The sequence below is a fragment of the Tiliqua scincoides genome, chromosome 2 (assembly GCF_035046505.1).
Source record: "Tiliqua scincoides isolate rTilSci1 chromosome 2, rTilSci1.hap2, whole genome shotgun sequence".
In the NCBI taxonomy this organism is placed as follows: domain Eukaryota; kingdom Metazoa; phylum Chordata; class Lepidosauria; order Squamata; family Scincidae; genus Tiliqua; species Tiliqua scincoides.
In genome coordinates, this window is record NC_089822.1 from 117,424,007 (window position 1) to 117,440,896 (window position 16,890).

Here is a 16,890-nt window from a genome sequence, read left to right on the forward strand (position 1 = left end):
GGGAGGGATAAAAAGTTGGGGAACAATTGAGTAATCAGTAAAGTTGGGAGAAATCTGAGAAATTAATTTGTATACATGCTTTCAGTATGCATTGGATAGAAGGGACTGATTGGCCAGCAGACTGATCAGAATATTGAATGTATCTGGAATGCCTTCTCTCAGGTTTCCAAATATTGGGAGCTGAGAATCAGGCAGAAATTACTCTTGTGTTTACTCTTGTCATCCGTCTGTCCCCACACACACTCTTGGTCTTCCAGGGCAGTGGTGCCCAAACCCCAGCCCTGGGGCCACTTGCGGTCCTTGACGACTCCCAATCTAGCCCTCAGGGAGCCCCCAGTCTCCAATGAGCCTCTGGCCCTCTGGAGACTTGCTGGAGCCCACGCTGGCCTGATGCAACTGCTCTCAGCGTGACAACCAAGTGTTCAACCTCTAGTGTGAGCTGTGGGACGAGGGCTCCCTCCACTGCTTGCTGTTTCACATCTGTGATGCAGCAGTGGCAGCAAAGGAAAGGCTGGTCTTGCTTTGTGCAAGACCTTTTATAGGCCTTGAGCTATTGCAAGACCTTCATTCATTCACATGTTCCATCTCTAATATATTCATTTATGTAAATTTATTCAAATTTGAAATGTAAATTAGTTCTTTTTTTCCCTGGCCCCTGACACAGAGTCAGAGAGATGATGTGGCCCTCCTGCCGAAAAGTTTGGACACCCCTGTTCTAGGGCGATCTTCAGGGAAGTCTCTTCAGCAGAAGCACCTCTCTGCACAAAGCTTTGCATTCCTGACCCATCAGCAGGTTGCTGTGGACCAGAAGCCAAGCTTCCCCACCACATGCTGTGGCCGAATCAAATCCTCCCAAGGGCTGGATTTTGCCCTGGGCTAGGGTTTGGAGACCCATGTAAAGTTTAGATCAATGTTTGAGAATGCTGGTGTAGCACAATGACTAGGAGATGAACAATGAACCAGGAAGTCCTGGGTTCAAATGTTTCTTCTGTAATTAGCTTGCCAGGTGGTCTAAGACACATCCACCCACCTATAATATGGGGATAAATAACACTGCCGTAGGTTAAAGGGTTGTTAACAATATTACTAAAAGAATAAAAGTGAAGTGTTTTGAACATTTTAAAACAGTGTTCTTCAACCTACGGGTCATGACCGTTATGGAGTCATGAAGTCTCATTTGGGGGGTTGTGGCAACCTTTCAAAGCCTGAGCAAGTGAGGGCTTGGATCCAATTTAACAATGGTACAGCCTTATCAAAACTGAGTTCTTGATATCATCCTGCACAGCCTCTTCTCACTGTTTTGTCCTACAGCTCCTAAGGCCAGCCCTGCTCATGTTGCTACCTCACAGGTTGTTTTGAAGACAAAGAGTTAAATGGAAATGGGGCAGGCAGAAGCAAGGGGTAGGTGGTGATAGGGGCAAGGGGTGGGATCATCAGTGGGTCAGTTGCATCTTTATTTTGGGGGGTTGGGGCATGAAAAAGGTCAAAGACCACTGTTCTAAAGTGTTTGTGTGTTAAGCATTATTCTGTTGTAGTGGTGCGTACATTTTCAGGTTACACAGACCTCATGAACCCAAGCTACATTTTAGTAAACCAACTTGGATGTCTTTAAAGGGGGATCAGGCAAATTCATAGAGGACATGCTCCATGTTGTCTCCTAAACATGACAGCTAAGTGCTGCCTACAAATACCAATTGCAGGGGAGCAAGGGTAGGAGAGAAGCAAACCTTTCTCTGCTACTTGTGGGCTTTTCAGAGGTAGGTGGTAGGCCACAGTGGCAAACAGGATCCTAGACTAGATGGGCTTTGGCCTGATCCAGCAGGGCTTCCTTTGATTGACCTAAGATGCACCCAAGATTGGCCCACTTAAAGAAATTTGGCCCATTTTGTATCTCTGTAAACTAGCCTGAATTGTTCATTCCATAGAATGTCTGATAAAAAGTTATGCATAACTAGAACACTTATGTATGGACAGAACGCAGGTGATATAAAAATAAATTCATGCGGTCTGTTCAATTAAAAAGAAAAACAACCAACTACTTTTCTATATCTTATTCTCTAACAGTGGTTCTCAAACTTTTTAGCACCAGGACCCACTTTTTAAAATGATCCAGACCCACCAAAAAGTGATGTCATGGCGGGAATGACATTATCAAGAAGGAAAATTTTTAACACCCCCAATATGACAAAATCAATCAAATTAAGTAAATTAAAAATTTATAATACGTTTTAAAAATTTATTTAAAATAAAGAACAACCCTCCTAGCCCCCCCCCCAAGCAGTTGCTGATTGGTTTTTAAAAAATCCTCAAACATTCCAAAGGCTGCATTCCTATCAACACTTACCTGGAAGTAAGCCCCATATTGTTAAAAGCAGGAATGGGCAAATGCAGTACGGTTTGACAAGTCGAGTCATGAGTCTCCGTCTCCTGCGACTCGATTCAAAAATGAGTCATAACAGGGGTACTTTCTGAGTCACCCGGAGCATTTTCATGATTCCAGCGACTCCAGTCTCGAGTCATTCCCTTTAAAAAGCCCAGCTGTGCAAAAATATGGGGCTGCTGCTGAGGTGTGTGTGTGTGTGTTGGAGTTCTCTTTAACTACACCCCTACTGTCCCCATCCCATCTGTAAAGAAGGCAGGAGGGGGGTGGGACAAACTGTGAGTGAACAGGGGCAGAAGCGGCAAGAGGGAGGAGGGTCATGTGCAGTAGCTGCAAGGCTTACCAGGATGACCCAATCCTTCGAAGCTCTACTCAGAAGTAGTCCCATTTGCACCAGTTGTTCAATGAGGCTCCCTCCTTCCAAGTAACAATGGAGCCAAATATTTGAAAAGCGTGATTGCTACAACACACCTCCTCTCTCTCTCTCCCTGGGTCTTTCCAGTCAATTCCAAGGCAAGAACCCCCTTGGACTCCTCCTTCTGCCCTTACTCAGCTGAAGAAAATATCAGACTCACCCATCCTTTGTCCAATGATCACAGAGATGGGCAAGAGAGCCTGCTCGTGCCTCCCTCTCCCTCCATGGGCTTCTCCAGCCAGTTCCCCAGGGCTCCTCATTCTGCCCTATCTCAGCCAAAGAAAATATCAGACCTCCCATCCTTCATCCAGTAATCATAAATTTTTTCAGAGATGGCAAGAGAGCCTGCTCCTGCCTCCCACCTCCTATTTGTTGCAAAAGCAATACATTAACCCTTCCCTGCCTCCTGGCTGCTCACCTGGTCTGAATGATGGCCCCACAAGGTTTTTCATGCCACAAAAACAGTAAGCAAGCACACCCAGACAGACTCAAGTCTGTGTGCATGGGGACAAGTGCCAAGTCAAGGGCCTCTTGACTCAAGTGCTTTGCTGAGTCTTCCACACACATGACTTGAGTGTACACAAATCAGCAAAAAATGTGCTGGTTTCTGTGACTCAGACTTGAGTGTGTAACACTTCCCCAAATGCAGTGATGATGATATAAAATATAAAGTCTAATGATATAAAATATAAAACAGACATTAAAATGAATGTGGACCCACCTGAAATTGCCTCATGACCCACTGAGCGGGCCCCAACCCACAGTTTGAGAAACACTGCTCTCGAATGGATGTAGCAATAACTTTCTGTACTGAACTAACCATTCTTAAGACTCTCTCAACCTTTTTGGACCATCAGTGCTGCAGTATCTTGGATGCTATCAATTCCACAGCAATTCTGTAGTAGCTGCAATTCTTAGCAGCTACTACAATACTAAAATCCACAACTGTGAATGTAATAGGCTTATTTTCTTTCAATGTGCATTCCTTCTCATCAGTTCTGCACTTCATATGGCCCTTTCACTGACCAGTCACCTAATCTGCAGAGATCTGGCTCCTGTAGGCCTTTTATTACATTATCTTGAGTCATATCATATGAAAAATCTCAGCCCTTTTCTGAGAAATGAGAATGCTTTGGGAGCAGGGTAGCATGGAAGAACTTTGCCAGTGGATTCTGGGGCCCTTGTATGAAGAAAGGGCCTATCAGGATCCATTTAAGGGAACAGTCTAGAAGAGAGGCTGCTCCCAGGCCAGGGAAATGAACCTCACTCTGAGGTATCTAGGAAGAAAATGTGGGATTCCCTGAAGACTGACTTCAGCACCTCTCTAACCAGGCTGATGGAACAGATAGAAAGCAGCCCCTGCCCAACAAAAATGGTCAGCAAATCATGTTATTTCTGGATCAGCAGTTCAGAGAATCCTAGGATTTGGGCCGGGAAATCCCACCATAGTGCCATATCCGGACCTCCTCCTTGGCAACCATGACAGAGCTAAGGCCATGCCCCTGGAGTAAGGCCTTGGCTAATCCCCCCCCCTCCCATCATGCACAGAGCTGTCTGCCCAGTTCCCCCCTGGTTGGTTCCCTGGGACTTCAGGTAGGCAGGTGGGGTTGGGGCTGGGTGTGCAGAGCCCCTGATGGATCTGGAGAGAGGATCACAGGGGGGGGGGGCGCACTCAGCAGTGTACATCCCCTGTAGGGGGTGGGCTATGGCACCTTGTCACATCCTGTCTGCCTATCCCTGTCACCCCCCCCCCCCCGCACTCCTCCTTCTCTGCTTGGCTGTCACGTCTTATCTGTCTCTGCACATCATCCATTCACCTTTCCCTGGCACTCTCTCGTCTCATCAGCCTGCTCACATCCAGCCCCATCCATCATCCTCGCAGCCACCTGATGTCCTCCTCTGCCCCCCCCACCGCACCCCACGCTGGACACTGAGCCTTCCGCCCTCCTCCCACCTGCAGCCCCCTGCAGAGTAGACTGGCAATCCAATTAGCGCAGCCAAGCCTCCAGCCATCTCCATGCTGGGCAAAGAGAGGCGGGGGCGCTGGGTTCCGTTACCTCCAGCGATGCCCCCGCAGCCAGCGCTGTTCTGACTCCCACCTGCCCGTCCCTCGGAGGTCCTGCCCCAGCGGCGGGCGCAGAAAGAGCTCCTGGGCTGGAAGCAGCCTGGATGCTGATGCCGCCCGAAATAGCAGCAGCAGCAGCAGAGCAGGGGAGGTACCAGCGGCTGTAGCCAAGGCAACGGGAATTGCTACCCTCCTTCTCCTGGCCGGCAGAAAGTGCTGCGGGGTGGGGTGGGCTGCGAGGGAGAGCGACGGACGGACGGCCAGGCCGGCCAATGGCAGGGCGTAGCAGCAAATAATCCGCAAGGCCAGGCAGCCACCGCTCCCCTCCTCCGGAGCCCGCAAGCGGTCCGCGCCGCCACCGCGCCGCTTCTCGCCAGCAGGGGTCGCTGGCGCGCGCCAGCAATTGCAACACTTGGTTACTTCATGGCTCGCATGAATTAATGGTCTATTTTTAAAGTTCTGTTGCCACGATTTGTTTTTTGAAACACAGACGTTCAAGGGGAGCAGAGGTTTGGTTTAAGTAAACGATGCGGTGCTAACCAAGTCCCCCCTCCCGTTGTCCTGCCTGACCAGACACTCCTCCTCTTAGGCAAGTCCACTCCAAGGCAGGTTTGCTCGGAAGTAAGTCAGTGTCCATAGGATTCCCGCATCAGGAGGGAGGGATCCAGGTATCAGGAGACACTCTCTTTGACCTGAAAAATCTGCCCCCTCCGCTGTGTGGGGGTCTGGTTGGGATTGCGTACACCAGTGTTTCTCAAACGGTGGGTTGGGACCCGCTAGGTGGGTTGCTAGCCAATTTCAGGTGGGTCCCCATTCATTTCAATATTTTACTTTTAATACATTAGACTCCATGCTGCCATGGTATGTGATTGCATTTGGGAAAACGTTACAGACCTGTACTTTTAACAGTCTACTATGTATATGCTTTTAACAATGATAGTCAATGGGACGTACTCCTGAGTCAGTATGGGTTACAGCCTAGGATTGTTAGAAAGTTTCCTGCTTGATGAGATCACTTCCGGTCATGGCATCACTTCCAGTGAGTCCTGACAGATTCTCATTCTAAAAAGTGACATCACATCCAGTGGGTCCTGACACATTCACATTCTAAAAAGTGGGTCCTAGTGCTAAAAGTGTGAGAACCACTGGTGCACATCACTAGCAAGTACCGCAGATGCCACAACACACCACATAACTGGCCCCTCTCACTTGCTGTTGGGGTGATTCCGGCCAACCATGGCAACACGCAGGTGCTTGCCAAACCAAAGGGTGTCTCCTGCATGTTATATCTCTGCCCAGAATGGCAAGTCAGAGGGGCCACTTGCACATATTGCAGCACTTGCAGTACTTACAGTTTTGGCCTCCCTCTAGCTACACTGGGATGTTGATTCAAAAGCTTTTTGAAGACTACTTAGGTTAGTTTATGCAAGATATTAGGTTATCCCATGCATGCTGTCTGCTTTTGAAAATGGAAAAACCAGCAGTCACGATTCTTATTCTGCCAGCTCCATCTGTTGAAGGCATGCATATCTCTGAAGATATTCAAGAGGCGAGAGAAAAGGTCACAGTGAATGCTCCACAGCCAGGACAGCAGCATATATGCAGCAGGCTCAGAGACTAGAGGCCAAGGGAAGGGAGTTCCCAAGTTAAATAGTTGTTTAAAGATAATCTCATGATTATAAAGCCATTCGGGTGATTGAGGACACTGCAGAATGCGGATTGTGAAATATGAGATTTGCAGCCTTTCAGTTGTCCTCAACATATTAGCACAAGAGATGAGATTAGAATGTCCATTTTGCTGGAGCTGGACCAAGAGGTGGAAGAAGATGACAGCGATGAAGAGGAGGGTGGCTTGAAAGGGGATGATCTGGGCAAGGAATGAAGACTTCAGAATAAAACAAGTCGCACACTTATATTTAAGTTGCAGCAAGCTGACAGTGCTGAAACAGGCAAAACAAAGACAGGCATTCTGCAAATGCAATCGGGGTGTGCCAGGTGACAGCACCCATGTTTTGCGTCCAGTGCTTGAATGCCAAACCAGACAGGAAAATGGGCAAATTAAATGAGAACTGGAATACCTGAAAAGTCAAAATGGCACCTTCACCAGTCTCTACAATGTGCCTCCAAGTGTGTGGAAATGGAAGGCTAAAGGCACTAATGGTCCTTCATGTAGATCAGGGGTGGGCAAACATTTTGGCAGGAGAGCCACATCATCTCTCTGACACTATGTCAGCTGGGGGAAAAAAACAATTAATTTACATTTCAAATTTGAATAAATTTACATAAATGAGTACATTAGGGATGGGACTTATATGAATGAATGAATTTTACTGAGCTTATTTATAATACATGAGAACTATATTACAAGCGTGTAGAGCCACATGAGAACTATGAACTGTTTGCCTCTTGCACACACCTCTTGCTCAGTGAAAACTTACAGACCAAGTCAGACCAAGCTCAAAACACATAGGGCGTAATCCTAACCCCTTATGTCAGTGCTCTCCAGCACTGACATAAGGGCAGTGCAACTCTGAGGTAAGGGAACAAACATTCCCTCACTTTGAGGAGGCCTCCATGAGTGACACCCAACTGCAGGATGCAGCACACATCCCATTGGCTGGAAAGCACTGACAAAAGGGATTAGGAATGCACCCATAGAGATGTAAGTTGTTCAGAGGCAATGGGGGGGGGGGAGTTAAAATAATGCAGGGGAAAAGCAGAAAACACATGGAAACTTTAAAAGACCTTGCTCTGACTTGCCAGCTGCTCATGTCTGGTGGTCACAACTGGCAGTTGTGGGCCAGCGCAGGCTCCAACAGTCTCTGATGGGCCAGAGAATCATTGGAGACTGAGAGCAACCTGTGAGTCACATTGGGGGTCCCAGAGGGCTGCAAATGGCACCCAGGCCAGGTTTTGCCCACCCCTGATGTAGATCTGAGAGTCTGACTCCTAATATTCCTGCTTTGTCTTGCTTATGGTAAGGCTGACCCTGAGTGCAGAGTCAATGGGCACATCCAGATGGGTTCCTTGTAGTGCCACCCAGTTGTTGTGTATACACAGGGCCTAGGAGAGGGGGGTAATTTGTACCCTGGCCCAGGGCAAAAAGGGGGACCCAGAAGTCAAAGAGGGGGCCCCAGAAATTTCCTGGGATCTGTCATTTTCCTATCTACTCAGATTTGTTGCCCATGTGGGATGCTGGGGACATTACCATGACTGGGGATGCTGGGGACACTACTGATGACACATGTGTGGGTAGACCTGGGCTCCAAATACTTTTCCAGCTGTCTCTACCCTCCCCTCACCCTGTTCTGCGTTCTGCTTTCTGCACCCTGAGGGTGCTTTCATTGTGCAATGTGTCATCCTCACTAGAGGGCAGTGCACAGAAGAACATCATTGTGTCACACAAGACTGACCCTTCTTCTTTAACTTGTCCTGTTTCTAGTTTCTACTGTTATATCTGAACATGTGCATAAGTGTACTTCTTGTGAGTTTTTTTTCCCCCTTCAAAATCTATAACTGTTGCTGTATGTTAACATATGGATCTACAATTGTCTTGTTTTCCAGCACACTCCCTTCCTCTGTCAAATGTTGGCCCACCCTGTGCTCAGCAGAAGCTTAGAGGCACGCCTATGTCTATCTTCATAGACATAGACCTTTTTTCTTCTCTTTAACCAGTTCAAATTTCATGGAAGTCAAGAGGTGTAGCAGTGGAGCTCGGCTCCCCACAAACTGTCGTTGAATACATCCAACCACACTTTTCAAAAAGGATGAAATGGTAGTGTTAATGACAGTTTGTGTGTGTGGTCATTGCACTTTTGGATCACAGTTCTCAAAAACATTGCCAATTTTGCAGCAGACCTATTTTGCAGTGGAGGCTTGCTCTGTCCTAAGCTCTTGTGCTTAGATTTGGGGGTGCAAAAAATAATTTCTCACCCTTGCTCTCAGTAAGAGATAGTACAGGAAATGGGCACTTTTAAGATTTCTGTGATTGGATACTGTATGCAACTCTCCCTCAAAAACTATGAGGATACATTCTGAACACAATGCCTTCCCATTAGCTCATACATGGATAGCAATAAAATACACACAGCCCCCAAATCCTCAGCTCTCTGGCAGAAGAATTAGAAGGAATATAATCTTCCCATGTACTTTAGCAACTATTCTTATTTCTATTACAATACAGTACAGTACATTTTGAACTGATCTCAACCATTCAAATATCCTCTGTGCTTTAAGCAGAGTGGGAGAAAAATCTATGAACTGTCCTATCAATTTAAGCTGATACCTAATATGTGCTGACAGACTATATTATCCAAAATAAGAAGGTAGCTAGATTGAATTCTGGTACTTTTTCTGGGGAATTGACTGATCCTGTAATAAGAGACACCTTGCTATGTTACATACAATGATGAGAAATGATCCCTTAAGCAAAAGATCTGATAGCTCTAGCTGAGATAGAAAATGAAAGTAGAAATTAACAATTGTGATATTTGGGTAAGAATGCCTAATCACCTGACATACCTTATAAGAATAAAAACTACTCCTGCTTTTCCCCTATGAATGGTTTTGCCCCACTTTTAAACACAAAATGATGTATTAGAAAGAGATCATTTATCCATGTGAGTAGTTTTGCAAGAAATTATTTCTCGTAGAATTTAGAATTTATACAGTGCTTTTAAGCATCTGATGGACTGCCTTCTCCCACATGAAACATCCTGTCCTATAAGATCCTTTGGGGAGGTTTTCTTGTGTATGCTACCATAGTCAAAAATTCAAATGACAGTAACTCATGAGCAGGGCTTCCTCAGTGGTGGGCCCCATTAGATGGCATTCCCTCCCTCTGGAGGTGTGGCTGGCGTCTCCCTTTCAGATTCTTCACCAGTAGCTGAAGTCTTGGCTTCTTTGCTTGGCCCCCTAATGTTTTAATAATTTGTCTCAAAGAATTTGAATTTGGGCTTGTGGCAAAAACCCTTCTATGCCCTTTACTTTTGCCTATGTTTAGACCTTTTAAACCACCCTCCTCAGAGGCTTCTGTGATGTCTCAGCACCCTAAAAGTCTCTGAGTTACCTGTGTGCAGTAGCTTGGTCTTTGAACCGAGCACCATTATTGAAGGGCCAGATTCCCAACATTACTGTCTTCACGGCTGAAGCTTCCCCAAAGACATTCTGGTTGACTGTCCTGCTGAGTTTGGCATAGAAAGTGAGAATGTAGGACAGCCAAGCACATCTGGCTAAGTGAGAGCATGAGATGGCAGTCCCCATGTGATCCTCACTTCTCCAACAAAATGACCCTATGACACCAGCACTCTTAGATTTTGTGAGGATGTGCAGAGAGAGGGTCACAGTCTCCAGTTCATCACTGATGTGCTATGCATTAGCATAGCTAAGGGGATGCAGGGGGTAGCAGTTGCACCCGGCATCAAGCTTTAGGGGGGAACAAGCTGAGCTTGACACTAGTGACCAAAATTGTGAAAATCTTGGTACATATGAATAATACCATCATGTTAAATATCATTGGAAAGGTAATTTAATGCTGAATGCAGTGAAGCAAACTGCATTGGAATATCTGTATAAAATCAAAAGTTATGGTCAATTAACCAGAAAATGAAAACACTGCCTTATGGAACAAAAAGTGGATTTTCTTAACTCAAAACTGACCTATGAGACTGATTGTTCTGAGAGCCAATGACATGTTATTATGTTATTGAGATGTTGCAATGTCATGTTATCATAATACAGCATGAAACCAATAAGGTTTCATGAGTGAGTGGTATGAGTCTGCTCACATTTCCATGTATCATAATACAGTTACCCTGCTAACTGGGTAAAAGGCACTTTTTCAAGCGGTGCTCTTGTAATATTTAGCAGGGGGAGAATGCACCATCCTTCTGCACCCCAACACAGTGTCAGGGATAGAGATATAAAATTTCCAGAAATTTTGAAACTTGGAAAAAAACCCATTTTTTTTCCAGAAAAAACCAGAAATTTTCAGAAAAATTGAAAAAAATGCTACATTAGCACTTTTTTTTTCTTTTCCAGATTGAAAGTCATTCTGTTACTTTAGGAACATAAAATATGACTACGGACAATTTGACTTGGCATAAAATTATCACAACTAGCATATTAAAAATATAGTGTATCCAAACAATTATTACAAACAGAATTTACTTGTTTTATAATATTTATTTGTAATTGTAACAAATGGAACAACAATCTCCTGAACTGTTTACTAGTTTATGTGGAACAGACAAGAAAACCCCCACAAAACAATTTTTTAAAATCCAGAAGTAACAATTAGTCATATTTCCTCTCCACAATATTAAATAAAAATTTAAAAAACCCATTCTCATAAAAAGAATTGAAGAGGTGGGAAGTGTATAGAAGGGAGTGGGACCAAGTTTCAATGAATGGGCATGAAATTCAATCAGAATCATTTTCTGAGCTGTAATTATCAGTATCAGTTTCAGTCTCTGCTTCTGCAGCTACTCTGTTGTGTCTGTCATTATCACAGTTATATGGACCTCTAAAAACTGAAGGTTTGCCTGGATTGAAACAAGCTTCTCTACCCTTTCACATGTCAGTTTATTTCTTGATTTAGTGTGAGTGTTTCCAAACATAGACCAGATTCTTTCACATGCTGCAGAAGATGGAGGAATCTGAAGAAGGCGAGAAGCAAGAGGAGTCAGAGGCTGTGTTGTGCAAAGACCTTGCCACCACGTTGCAGGAGGAATATGTTTGGCAGAATCCCAGATTGCATTCCTGGACGAAATCCCTGAAGATGTTCTATATTCTGCAATGTTAGAAAGTACCTTCCCAACATCAAGTCCTAAATGTGATGCTTGTTTTGTAATCCAGTCAAATGCAGTAGCAGTGCTATCATCACTTATATTTCCATCTTTGAATCTTGGATCCAGCAGATCAGCAGCAGCATGAATTGGATGGCAACAAAATTCTTCCCTTTTTAAAATAAAATCTTTCACTTTCTTCTATAGTTGTATGAGTGGAGTGGAGTATATCTCGTAAGTAGAGATATACAGAGATTTTCAAAAATTGTTTTTATTTTGGTCATTAAATAAGGAATTTCTGACAAAAGTGCACTGTCTGATTCAGATGCAGTGATTGCTGCCGTAATTGGCTTCAGAATCTTCAGGGAATTTTGCAGCTGAACCCAGAAGACATCCTGATCAAGAAGAGTGTTTCTCACACTTCTGGGTACTTTAAGATCTTCAACTATTACTGTTTCTTGAAGAGCTTCTTTGCTTTTTAGTAAACTTTCAGAGGAGATCACCACTCTAGCTCACCGAGTTTTACTGCAGAGCTTCAGTGTCACTATTTTATTCTTTGCATTTTTTTCTACTTGCTTCTTCTTGAAAACTGCAGCTACAATATGAGTACCTTTTACATGTTTTCTAAATTCTTTTGCTCCTCTATAGATCATTTGAAGGGTGTCCAGTTTCATAATATCATTAAGAAGTAAATTGAGCCCATGAGATGCACATCCTATTGCAGTAATATGTGGATACTTCTCCATTATGATCTCCCATGCTGCTTTCATATTGCTGGCATTGTCAGTCAGCAAAGCAAATACTTTACCACTCCCAATTTGCTGTAGGACTTCACATATTTTACAGCTGATATACAGTATGATTTTCAGTATGTCTGTTCTCTCCTGTTTCAATGCTCTTGTAAAAAACTGGTTGAGGTGTTTTTATAGCAAAATTTATAATTCCTTCTCCTCTCATATTTGTACAACCATCTGTAAATACTGCAAGACACAGTGCTTCATTAATTTTTCCTTGCATAATTACACCTTCATATTCCAACTCCAAAAGAGGCTTGCTCAAAGAATGTCTGCTGGGCAAATGGTATGATGGCCTTAATAATTTCAAAGCTTCCTGCCAGTAGGTAGGTAGGTAGGTAGGTAGGTAGATAGATAGATAGATAGATAGATAGATAGATAGATAGATAGATAGATAGATAGATAGATACTTTATTAACGGTCATCCGACCAGCTAGTCACAAAACAACACAACAAAATACACAAAATTAAAACCAACATCCCTTTACACATATATATCCTGCCGGTATGTATTTTCAGTTATTGAAAATGGTGTTCCAGAAGAATATATTGCTCTTGCAAGAGCTTGATCATTTTTTTCCTGATCTTCAGGTGTCATTGTGTCTATAAATGAAGTCATTGAATAATTTTTGGATGCAGCTGTCCTCAGTATCTGTTTACTTGAAGTTGCTGCTGATGGGACAACAGCACTTTGTGTTGCTGCTGATGTTACAGATGGAGTAGAAAGAGGACTTCTTGAACGAGAACGTTGAGAAAAACTTTGTGCATTTTCATCATTGTGGTCCTCTTCAATTAGATCCTTGAAGGGTTTTTTAATATCTACAGGACACTTGTTACATACAAGAATGTGTTTTGTCATCCTGGTAGCATTTGGAAATGCATATTTCATCTGACAATATTTGCAAATCACATTTTTCTTCTCAGAAGAACTTGTAATGTGAAAATGCCTCCATATGCTAGATATTGGTCTCACCATTTTCTTGAGGGGAGTAGGAAAGAAAAATAATTTAATGGCTAGTTTGCAAGAAGACACTAATCTATGGTTGTGGGTAGGGGAAGTAAAAAAAACCAGATTAGTAGTAATTAAATCATTATTTACGAAAAGGTTATAAGGATAAACTAATGTAGCTAAATGATGCAGTTTTCTGGAATCAGATAAATAAGTATAAACTCTTACCTTTTTAAATTAATTATATACTTTCAGGTCCTTTTTGTTGCTCTGTATTTTCTTCCAATGCTTTGAGGCCTTGTGAAGAGGACAGAACAGAACCAAACATACCCACCCACATGCAAAAACAAAACTGAAACCTTTTTCTTTTCTTGTGACAATGGCAGCACCTCCTAATGGAAGAAATGCATCTTATTCTTGCATTGGAGAGTTCGGTTTGTAACCTAGGACTTGCTTGTCCTCAGTGCACAGAAATTAGAATAATCTGATACCATATATATTTTTTTAGAAATGATTTGGAAAATATTTGAACAGCTTGTCTTAAAATATTTTATTCATCATGTTAAAATAAAACATTCCATAATTGATTTTTTCCTTTTTCTTTTTTTTCAATTTTTCGGAAAACAATAAAAAGTCTTCAGGAAAAAACCAGGAAAAAACCCGTTTTTTTCTGAATTTTTCTGGTTTTTTTCTTGGCCTTCAAATCTCTAGTCAGGGGCACACTTTTTATTTATTTACTTAATTAAATTTGATTTTGTTTGCGGGGGGGTGGCTACGAGAAGGCTACAAACCCTGGGTAGCAGATAGATGCCTTAGCTATGCCACTGACTGAGGGGAGACAGCAGAGCAAGTGGGTGGTGAGCTGCTGGGGGGAGAAGATGGGTTCCTCCCAATTTTCATTTTTTAAAAACCCTGGGCATGACATCACTTCCGGTTGTGACATCACTTCTGGGGCAACATTTTGAACTTGGGACCGGGCTACATGATCATTAGCTACGCCACTGGTGCTATGTCTGTGCATTACTGAAAGGCCCTCCACCCCTCAAAGAGAGTGCAAGAACTGAACCCTTTCCCCCTTCTCTAGGTCATTGTGAGTAGCTCAGGACAGGAGAGTATCTAGCAACTTGCCTTCAGGGATTTTTTTTTATTTTGTTGTTCTCTGATAGTCTTTTAAGCAATGTCCCAACTTTGCCAAAACATGCTTTCATACAGCCCTGCCACCTTCTGACTTGTGTTGTGTTTTCAATCCGTCTGCATTTCTTCTATTTTGCCTTCTTTACCTATCAATTTCCCAAATAATCAGACCAACTGATTGGGAAAGGGAAGGGGAGGAAAACAAGGCACTGCACGTGTTTTGCCCCCCCACCTGCATTGTTCATGCATGCCCTCTTCAGCCACAGGGCATTTCTAGAGTCGTTATGCTACACTAACTTTAATTTCTTTTAACAATTTTTAAAATTATTTTCTGTTCTTACTTTTGTTGTAAACTTCCCTTAGTCTGTGTGAGAAGTGCAGGATATACATTTTCAAAATGTGTACAGTACAGGTTCAGCCTATTTATACACTGATTTTTTATACACGGATTTGACTCAACACGAATGGCCGCTGCAAATGAGAAGGAATGTGGAGAAGGGGAAAATGCACCCCTTTAAAATCAGTTTAAAAAACTGAACAGTCTAACAATAGCCTCCTTAATGAAAGAGAGAGAGAGAGAGAGCTCGCTGACAATCCATCAATCCTTCTCTCTCCAGTGGACCCCTCCCTTCCCCCTGAGCACATGAAAGAAAGGTGATCGCTTTGCATTGGTGAAGGGAGGGGCTGAGTGAAGCTTTTTTTGAAACTCTTGGAGGAGGACTGGTTGATGGATTGTCTTCTTAATGACTATTATCTTAGGATCAAAAGGTCAGCAAGGCTGTTTTTAAATCACTGGAGAAAAGAAACTTTTTTAAAAAATTGATTTGCTATAGTGCCTTTCAAACCCATGAGAATAATTAGTCTCAACCTGTATTCGCATCAGGCCTGCCTCATCGACCAGCAGCCAGCAGAATGTCTGGGCTGGGGTTCGGACTGTGATAATCTCATTCCCCGAGCACAGGCTGTGGTTTGCTTACAATCACTTTGCAATAGAGGTGAAGTTCAAATAGGGTAGGGGTTCCTCTCAGTTCATAGTTCAACCTCTCAACCACAGTCCTATGCTGGGTCTTTAAACAGAAAACCCATCCAGCTTTTAAGCCAAGAATGTCTGCCTTAATGCAGTACTTTGTATTCAAATAAGGCACAGAAGGAATGGAATAAAGAAAGATTATGTGTTTGTGTTTGGACTCAGTCAAAACAGCATCATTTTTCTTCTGTGTGAGTTGTCATTTTTCTGCCTCCCCACTTCACCTGGTTGGATGAGCAGTAAATCTAGATCTCTGTCTAAGCAGGATGTTATTTCCCAGTCCCCCAGCAGAAGGCAGCAAAACTTTGCATCTTTGATCAAAGAACTTGAAGCCAAGAATCAAGTGGAACCATTATTTACTTAGTACATCAGTCACACGATGTACTGGATAAGAGGCACTTTTTCAAGTGGATGCTCCTCTTTTATTTAACAGGGGGGAGAGTAACTGGCCCTCCTCACTCTGGCAGTGTCTTTTCTAGTGGCTATTCACTGGTGTTCTTTTGCATCTTTTTAGATTGTGAGCCCTTTTGGGACAGGGAGCCATTAGTAATTTCATTTTCTCTGTAAACCACGTTGTGAACTTTTAGTTGAAAAGTGGTATATAAATACTGTTGTGTTGATGATGATGATGAAGAAGAAGAAGGGGGACTGTACTATGTTTCAAGAAAGTGCCTGAGACTATTGAGGCACCCTTAGCATGTTAGTCTTTATGAGGTTTCTATAGGATCGGGACACTCTTGACTGTATTGCATCGAATCATTTTTTGCATTTTCTGTGTCATTTACAGAAAGCATATAACACCATTTTCCATGTATGTGCGCATGTGCAACAGTTAATTGTACAACCGATGTAGCACCTCAAGGAGTAAAATTAAAGAGAAATTAAATGAGTTCTTAGAAATTAAATGAGTTCTTTGCATCTGTCTTCACGGCAGAAGACCTCGGGCAGATACTGCTGCCCGAACGGCCCCTCCTGACCGAGGAGTTAAGTCAGATAGAGGTTAAAAGAGAAGATGTTTCAGATCTCATTGATAAATTAAAGATCAATAAGTCACCGGGCCCTGATGGCATCCACTCTAGAGTTATTAAGGAATTGAAGAATGAAGTTGCAGATCTCTTGACTAAGGTATGCAACTTGTCCCTCAAAACGGCCATGGTGCCAGAAGATTGGAGGATAGCAAATGTCACGCCTATTTTTAAAAAGGGAAAGAGGGGGGACCTGGGAAACTATAGACCAGTCAGCCTAACATCCATACCGGGTAAGATGGTGGAATGCCTCATCAAAGATAGGATCTCAAAACACATAGATGAACAGGCCTTGCTGAGGGAGAGTCAGCATGGC